Source organism: Triticum aestivum, chromosome 7B (assembly GCF_018294505.1).
Source record: "Triticum aestivum cultivar Chinese Spring chromosome 7B, IWGSC CS RefSeq v2.1, whole genome shotgun sequence".
Taxonomy (NCBI): Eukaryota; Viridiplantae; Streptophyta; class Magnoliopsida; order Poales; family Poaceae; genus Triticum; species Triticum aestivum.
Window position 1 is genome coordinate 544,461,376 of NC_057813.1, and position 8,842 is coordinate 544,470,217.

Genomic DNA, 8,842 nt, shown 5'->3' on the forward strand with positions numbered 1-8,842 from the left:
GCATCTCCTTCGTGCATGTCCGGCTGGGGTCATGGTGCCCGCTCATCCGACAGATCGGATGAGGGCACCTTTGGAGCGGCAGAACTCGGCGCTCAACAAAGGCCAGCAGCAGGTCGGCCGCCACGAGGCCCTCCGCCTCCGTCATCTCCCGGAGCTGGTTGATGGTGGCCGCCGTCTCAGCCGGCACTGGCTTCGTCTTGTAATGCCAATTGGCCTGAGGCCCAACGAGGGGGCCGGCCTCGTAGGGCGGCAGGTTGAGGCAGTCGGCCGCCGGGTCGACATTCTCGACGTAGAAGTAAGATTGCTACCACAGTTTCACCGACTGTGACAACTTGATGACAGGGAAGGCGTTCTTCTTCGATGGCCGGCCCACGGCGACGAAGGCGCCACACTCGGCCGTCGTCTCCTTGGTGGAGGTGCCCAGCTTGGCATAGAAGCAGGTCCCCCACAGGTTGATGGTTGGGGGGACGCCAAGATAGCACTCGCACGCCGTGACAAAGGCGGACAGCAGCGTCAAAACCGGCGGATCTCGGGTAGGGGGTCCCAAACTGTGCGTCTAGGCGGATGGTAACAGGAGACGAGGGACACGATGTTTTTACTCAGGTTCGGGCCCTCTTGATGGAGGTAAAACCCTACGTCCTGCTTGATTAATATTGATGATGTGGGTTACAAGAGTAGATCTACCACGAGATCAAGGAGGCTAAACCCTAGAAGCTAGCCTATGGTATGATTGTTGTTCGTCCTATGGACTAAGGCCATCCGGTTTATATAGACACCGGAGAGGGCTAGGGTTACACAGAGTCGGTTACAATGGTAGGAGATCTACATATCCGTATCGCCAAGCTTGCCTTCCACGCCAAGGAAAGTCCCATCCAGACACGGGACGAAGTCTTCAATCTTGTATCTTCATAGTCTTGGAGTCCGGCCGATGATGATAGTTCGGCTATCCGGACACCCCCTAGTCCGGGACTCCCTCAGTAGCCCCCGAACCAGGCTTCAATAACGACGAATCCGGCGCGTATGTTGTCTTTGGCGTTTGCAAGGCGGGTTCTTCTTCATGCTCCATGTGTTTGCCGGATAGTGTCCGGTTGCTTCATAAATGCTGCGCTCCTTGGTTTCCGCGTCCAATAATGGTCTTCTTCCACGCGTCGCACGAATGCGAAAAGCCAGGGTATTTTTATGTTTTACCCCCTAGCTGCGCAAATAAGCTGCCTATAAGAGAGGCGAGGATCCAGATCCAAATCACATCATCCTCCTTCCTCAAGCACTCATCGAGGCGCATCTGACACCAAACCCATTCCAACATGGACAGTCGACGTGGCTCCTCTTCTCGCGTTCCCAGCCCTAAGCCAGGAGATTGGAGGAGATGCTCAGTCCCGCACAGCGAGTTAGTGACGTTCCAAGCAGAGGGATATCTTCCCCCGGCCTTGATGGTTCCGGTTCGAGCCGGACTGGCCACCTACAAAGGTGGGAAGAAGGCGGAGAGCGCCCCCAATCCCTCCAAAGGAGAGCGGGTGTGCTTCGTCTCCTACTTAATAAAGGGACTCGGATTTCCTATACATCCGTTTCTCCGGGGGCTCCTGGAGTTCTACGGACTCCAGCTTCATCACCTTACACCTACCTCCATTTTGCACATCGCGGGCTTCGTAGCTCTGTGTGAGCTGTTCTTGGGCATTGAGCCCCATTTTGCGCTGTGGAAGAGGTTGTTTTGCCTCGTACCCCGCTCTCACGAGGGGTCGATATATCAAGTGGGCGGAGCCGAAATATGGCGCATCGCCGGGACCGGATACCTGTTCGGGACCCCGAAGAAGACGTCCGAAGATTGGCCTTCGGAGTGGTTTTATATGGAGGACGCTCCGCTGCCGGATCCAGTCCGGATCGGCCTTCTGGAGTTCAGCAACGCTCCCCTGAAGAAACTCCTAAGTTGGCGCCCATGGAGCCCTCGACGAGAAGATGATAGTAGCGTCCATTACTTGATGGGCCGGATACGGCTGCTAGCCCATTCTGGATTAACCATGGTCGGAGTCATGGCCACATGCATTATGCATGGGGTGCAGCCGCTCCAATATAGGGCCCACCCCATGTGGGACTTCAACGGAGACGACGACGCCACCCGTCACGGCCCAAGGGACCTGGCTCGGCCGACGATCTGGTGAAGATCATGTACGGCTTGTATAAGGGGGAGAAGGAGGACTTCCTGCGCACGAATCCTCTGAACGGATTTTCCATGAACAATCCTCGGAGCTGGGTAAGCGGTCGCATGCATATCTGAACCGTGCCTTTAAAGGCAATTGTCTTATTGTATGATTTTGACACAGGAACTGCGTCGGGACGTGGAGGGCACAAAAAGCCCAGCCCCACAACCCGAAGACCCAGAAAGGTCCCTTGATCTGGCCTCCGAAGAGGATCCGGACTTAGCGGTGGAACTGATCGACGGGGTGTACCACCAGCTCAACATAGATAATGCTTTAGTCGCCATTATGGCTGACTACCCCGGTTTGTGTCCGGCTTCCCCGATGAGTACAACCGAAGTCCTGGTGTTACTTCTTTAATGCTTAGTTCTGACCACCATGCACCAATGGTGTTTGACAGGAAGCGCCTTTACGGCAGGAAGTCGAGCCCGCGGCGACCGGCCAACAAGGGTCAGTCCGGCCCAGCAGGCGGAAGAGGAGTGCGACGCGAACTGAAACGTCGTCGCAACGGTACGGAGCACCGCTATTGTTTAAGGGAAGGATTCCCAGGAGGTATATTAATGCTCATAACTTTTCCAGAAAGAGCGCTCGCCGGACAGTGTCCGGAGAGGTTGCCAATCAAGCCTCCGCCAGCCATGCTCCAACGCATGGCCCGGAAGGGGAGGCGAATACAAGGCATGAGCCGGACGCTCCTCCGACGGAGGATGCCGACAGGCTGTCCGCCACCCGGTCTGAGGTGGAGAGCGCCATGAATCACAGGCGTCACCGGATAGTTCTTCGTGACGCGTGTTTCTCCTCGGAGGCGTTAAATGCCTTTGATGCGGGAAACGCGCACCTCCGTGCCGCTCAAGATGGGTTAACCAGAGCCACGGAGCAGTATGTGAAAGACATACGTGTAAGTAATTTTAATAGTTATATATGCCAGTAGCCCCCGAGACTTAAAATGGTTAAAATAACTGCTTTAAGGATCAATCTTTATGCAGGATCTTACGGAGAAGAATACCCATCTGTCCCAGGAGCTCCAAGAGTGCAAGGCCCAACTTGAGGCCGCACTGGCCGCCACAGGGGGAGCCACAGAGACCCCCGCTGGTAAGACGTACTTTGAAAAGATAATTAATTAACAAAGTGCGGCGTGAATCTGACAATAATATTGCAGAGGGCGCCGGACTAGATCCGGACAAGCAACAACTACTGCGGCAGCTAAAGGCTGGCGAGAGGGTGCTTATGAAGGTGCAGCAGGAGAGAAACAAGCTCCAAGATGCCCACACCCAGCTAGGAGAAGAGCTGAAAGGTGTTCGGGCCCAGCTGTCTGGCTCCTTGAAGGAGAATCAGCGACTTCGTCGCGGCATTTATAGTAAGTGCTTGAGCAAATTCTTTTGAAAAGAAGAATTCGACGAGGAAGTCGTTTGACAGAAATATGTCTTTAGGTGTGCTCACAGGTCGCCCTGCGAAGGAAATGCCTGGGTCAACAGGTGACCAACTTCCCGAGCTGGCGCAATTGTTCGAACGTGTTCGGCAGGCGATGAGTGGCGTCGTTCAGGCTTTATGGCCATCCGTCTCCCTACCCGAGGGCCTTGGTGAGCTTGCTGAGAAGCTCCAGGGAGCACGGCGACACCTCCGTTTGTGGAAGATATCGGCCTTCCGTCAGGGCGCCAGGGAAGACTGGGCCATGGTGAAGACGCGCTACCCGAAGGCTGACCCAAACCACATGGCCGAGGTCGGACCTGCGGGGCCTGATGGGAAGGAGATCCCTGTGAGCTTGATGTATGGCCAAGTAGAACTGGCCGCGAAATATTCCCAACAGGACTGTAAATTAGACAGCCTGTTAGATGGGATTGAGGAGGAGTACAATCAGTCGGTTTGACGATGTAAATTGAAATGACATGTAAGATGCCTTCTAGGCGGATTGTAGATCGTTTGTCTTTGCGGACCGTTTCGCTTCAACCTCGGGACCCAACAGTCCGAAGTGTGTCCGAATACCCCTACGGTTATAAAAGAACCGGGGCATGCATGGAGACAAGGCGTCGGGGTCATAATTGCTTTATCAGACAAGTGCCCAACTAGTTATGTTATATTACATGGTTAGTAAGAAACATCTTCCAGGGAGAATAGTTCCGTTAAGGGTTCCTTTCCCTGGGAGGCATGCCCTAAGGTGCAATGCCGGACTGCGAAAATAGCAGAAAAAGCATCTGGGGGCTTATAAATAAGTAAGTAATAAATCATCTTTCAAATCACCGACCAAATATTCTCTTAAGAACGCTAGCTTTCGGCTTCACCCAGTCTGAGGTACACATCCGACTGACCCGGCAGTAACAATCGCAGAGGTGCTCCCTTTACCTCCTAGCCGAACAATCGGGAACGTAGGGGTAAGCACAGGAGCCAGGCAACCCAGCTTGGCCAAAACTTAAGTCATATCGATGCATATAATGGTGAATAAAAGGTACATGCGAAAGTATGACACATGTATTGGGCGTGAAGCCCATATTAATAAGCTTCTGGTAAAGAAGCCCCCAGGTATAATGAGTGCTAGGAGCACATCAAGTGTGTGCGAACAAAGCGCAAATCAGCCTATAAAATGTATTGAAAAAAAAGTGGGAAGAAGGAGGGGGACAAGAGACAGTAAAAAATATAAAAAGGTGGACGGGGGAATGAGACGAACTCTGAGTCTGGTGTTTAAGCGTAGAATCTTCGGAGACAGGCTGCGTTCCATGGGTTCGGCTCGAGTCAGTTGTCAGATGCTTTACGTAGACGGTATGCTCCGCCTGTCAGGACTTGGTCGATGATGAAGGGACCTTCCCACTTGGGCTTAAGTTTGTCCTTTTTCTTGTCCGGCAGGCATAGAACGAGTTCGCCGACATTGTAAGTTTTGGCCCGTACTTCTCTGCTTTGATATCTTCGAGCCTGCTGCTGATAGAATGCGGAACGAGCCTTTGCCACGTCCCGCTCCTCCTCTAAGGCGTCCAAACTGTCCTGCCGATCCAACTCGGCTTCTTTTTCTTCGTACATGCGCACACGAGGTGAGTCATGAATTATATCGCAAGGCAGAACTGCCTCTGCGCCATACACCATGAAAAATGGTGTGAATCCAGTAGTTCGGTTTGGCATGGTCCGCAGCCCCCAGAGTACGGAGTCGAGCTCCTCTACCCAGTGCGTGTTAGATTCCTTGAGGGACCGCACTAGTCTGGGTTTGATGCCGCTCATGATTAGACCATTTGCTCGCTCGACTTGACCGTTAGTTTGGGGGTGATAGATTGAAGCGTAATCGAGCTTGATGCCCATGTTTTTGCACCAGAGTTTAACCTCGTCGGCAGTGAAGTTTGTGCCGTTATCAGTGATGATGCTGTGGGGGACGCCAAAACGGTGTACTACCCCGGATAGGAAGTCTATCACCGGTCCGGATTCTGCCGTTTTAACCGGCTTGGCCTCAATCCATTTGGTGAATTTGTCCACCATGACCAATAAGTATTTGTGCTTGTGGGTTCCCCCTTTAAGGGGTCCAACCATGTCAAGCCCCCAGACCGCGAACGGCCAGGTAATGGGTATAGTTTTGAGGGCGGTGGGTGGCATGTGGCTCTGATTAGCAAAGAGCTAGCAACCGACGCATCGTTGGACTAAGTCCTGAGCATCTGCCCGGGCTGTCGGCCAATAAAATCCTGTACAGAAGGCCTTGCCTACGAGTGCCCGCCGAGTCCGGCGTGAATTTCAGCCAGGAGATTCCGCCCCTCCTCTTCGGAGATACACCTTTGAAGGACTCCGGCTGTGCTTTTCTTATAAAGTTCTCCCTCATGGACCTTGTAGGCTTTAGATCGCCGAACTATGCAGCGGGCCTCATTTTGGTCTTCGGGAAGTTCCTGCCAAATTAAGTAGGCTAGGAATGGTTCTGTCCACGGGGCAATTACTGCCATTATTTCGTGAGCTGAAGGTGTTATTTCGTTGGCTGAGCCGCCGATTGTATCAGAATGGTCTGAGTTCGGTGATGCAGCTGGCTCCGGATTGTTATTTCCGGACTCCTCTTCCCATAACACGGATGGCTTGAAGAGCCGTTCCAGGAAGATGTTTGGAGGGACGGCGTCTCATTTCGCGCCGATGCGTGCTAACACGTCTGCTGTCTGGTTATTATCCCGGGCTACATGGTGGAATTCGAGTCCTTCGAACCGAGCTGACATTTTTAGGACGGCGTTGCGGTAAGCTGCCATTTTTGGATCTTTGGCATCAAAGTCTCCATTTACTTGGGATATTGTGAGGTTTGAATCCCCGTGCACCTGTAGGCGTTGAATGCCCATGGAGATTGCCATCCGGAGGCCATGTAGAAGGGCCTCGTATTCGGCTGCGTTATTGGAGTCCATGTACATTATTTGAAGTACGTATTGGATTGTGTCTCCAGTTGGGGACGTCAGGACGACGCCAGCCCCCAAGCCAGCCAACATTTTGGATCCGTCGAAATGCATGATCCAATTGGAGTATGCGCCGTACTCTTTAGGGAGTTCGACTTCGGTCCATTCGGTGACGAAGTCGGCCAGAACCTGCGACTTTATAGCTCGCCGTGGTTTATAGTACGGTTCCATGCCCTTTAGGGGGTCTTTGCCTTTTGGTTTTTAACCCAGGTGCTTGAGTATGGCGCACCCTTTTACTTCGGACTAGGGTTGTGGTCAAGGCCGGACTGTCACAAAACCTAGTTTCGGTGTTCCTGGCACACTCTACCGCACAGTATTTTTGTACGATAGTTGCTAGGTCGATGAAGTGTGTAACTTCACGACGACTTATGGCGTTCATGATTCCCTTGTCCGTGCAATTGTTGCAGAAAATTGAAATCGCGCTTTCTTCGCAGCAGTCCTTTATCCTGTTCATAACCAGGAGGAATCTGGCCTAGTAATGATGTACTGTTTCATTGGGCTCTTGCCGTATTCGAGATAGATCGCTTATGTTTGGGTGGGCGGGTGGAATCGAGTTCGGAACCCCACCCGATCTGAGGCTCAAAGGCTAAGAAGTTTCCAGATTTGGAAGCTTGACTTGCTGGATGCTTTCCAACGAATCTAGTCCGATGCCTGACTCTAAGTTCAGTATTTGATTAGCGTCCGTCCCTTCGCGGGAATCCGGCTTGGAGGGATCGGGAATCCGGACATAGTTGGTTTTCAACGTAGAAGAAGGGTTACCGCATTGTTCCTCTACCACGACAACATGGTGGGTGGCCTGAGGAGAGTTAATCTCTCTCAAATCGGGTTTAAGCCCAATCTGATCGTAGTCTGTGGCGACTCCTAGGGCAGCGATGCGATCCAAGAGCTCGTTTACATAGTAGAGCTCAATCAGATCTAACTGCTCGGCGAATTCCGGGCTGACGTGAAGATCGCTTTTGATGACCCGAGAGGTCATCGTCGGAGCGGTGGACGAATAGGCGGTCATAAGAAAACCGCCTAGCCGGACAGTTTGGCCGGCGGCCAAAGCTCTCTTGATGACGGTGCCGTCTTTAAAGACGGGAGAAGGCATCCTTCCTGATCGCGACGGCACAGAGGAACTCTCAATGAAAGCACCAATGTCGATGTCAAAACCGGCGGATCTCGGGTAGGGGGTCCTGAACTGTGCGTCTAGGCGGATGGTAACAGGAGACGAGGGACACGATGTTTTTACCCAGGTTCGGGCCCTCTTGATGGAGGTAAAACCCTACGTCCTGCTTGATTAATATTGATGATGTGGGTTACAAGAGTAGATCTACCACGAGATCAAGGAGGCTAAACCCTAGAAGCTAGCCTATGGTATGATTGTTGTTCGTCCTATGGACGAAGGCCATCCGGTTTATATAGACACCGGAGAGGGCTAGGGTTACACAGAGTCGGTTACAATGGTAGGAGATCTACATATCCGTATCGCCAAGCTTGCCTTCCACGCCAAGGAAAGTCCCATCCGGACACTGGACGAAGTCTTCAATCTTGTATCTTCATAGTCTTGGAGTCCGGCCGATGATGATAGTTCGGCTATCCGGACACCCCCTAGTCCGGGACTCCCTCAGTCACGCTGTTGGGCGTCAGGTGGTGCGGTTGAAGACGACAAAAATCCATGAAGGAGCGGAGAAACCTGCTCGCCGGAAGACCGAAGCCGCGGAGGACGTGCGAGCGGAAGACGACCCGCTTGTTCCCCTGCGGCGCCAGCGACATTTCTTCCCACGCCGGCACCTGCACCTTGACAAAGGCTGCGTTGGGCATCCGGCACGTGGCCCAGGGAAAGGTGAGGTGATCCTAGATCACCGTCGAGCCATCCCAGTCGCATCCCCTCTCGCGCGCCATGACGTCCAGGCGGAGCTGCTCGGGGAAGAAGGACTCGCCGACGGCAGGACGCGGCGGCGTTGCGGCAGGAGAAAGGCAACGGCGAGGAGAGGAAGAAGAGGGGCGGGGAGAGGAATGCGCAAGCACCTTCACTCCCCCGTCGCCCCTACTTATAGCCCCTGAGCGCCGAAGCCGAGGGGACGGGACGTGGGGATCGTGGGATTAATTGCACCCACGACCCCATGCCTCCCCCCTCCCGATTACTCCGCGGGGTTACTGCGCAGTAACTCCCGCGGGAATCACAACCGCCCGCCTCGGCCATAGCGGATCCGCCTGCATGCCGAGGCAGGGTAGTGGCAGGCCCGACCCCTAGTCACGTCCCATCGGGAGCGT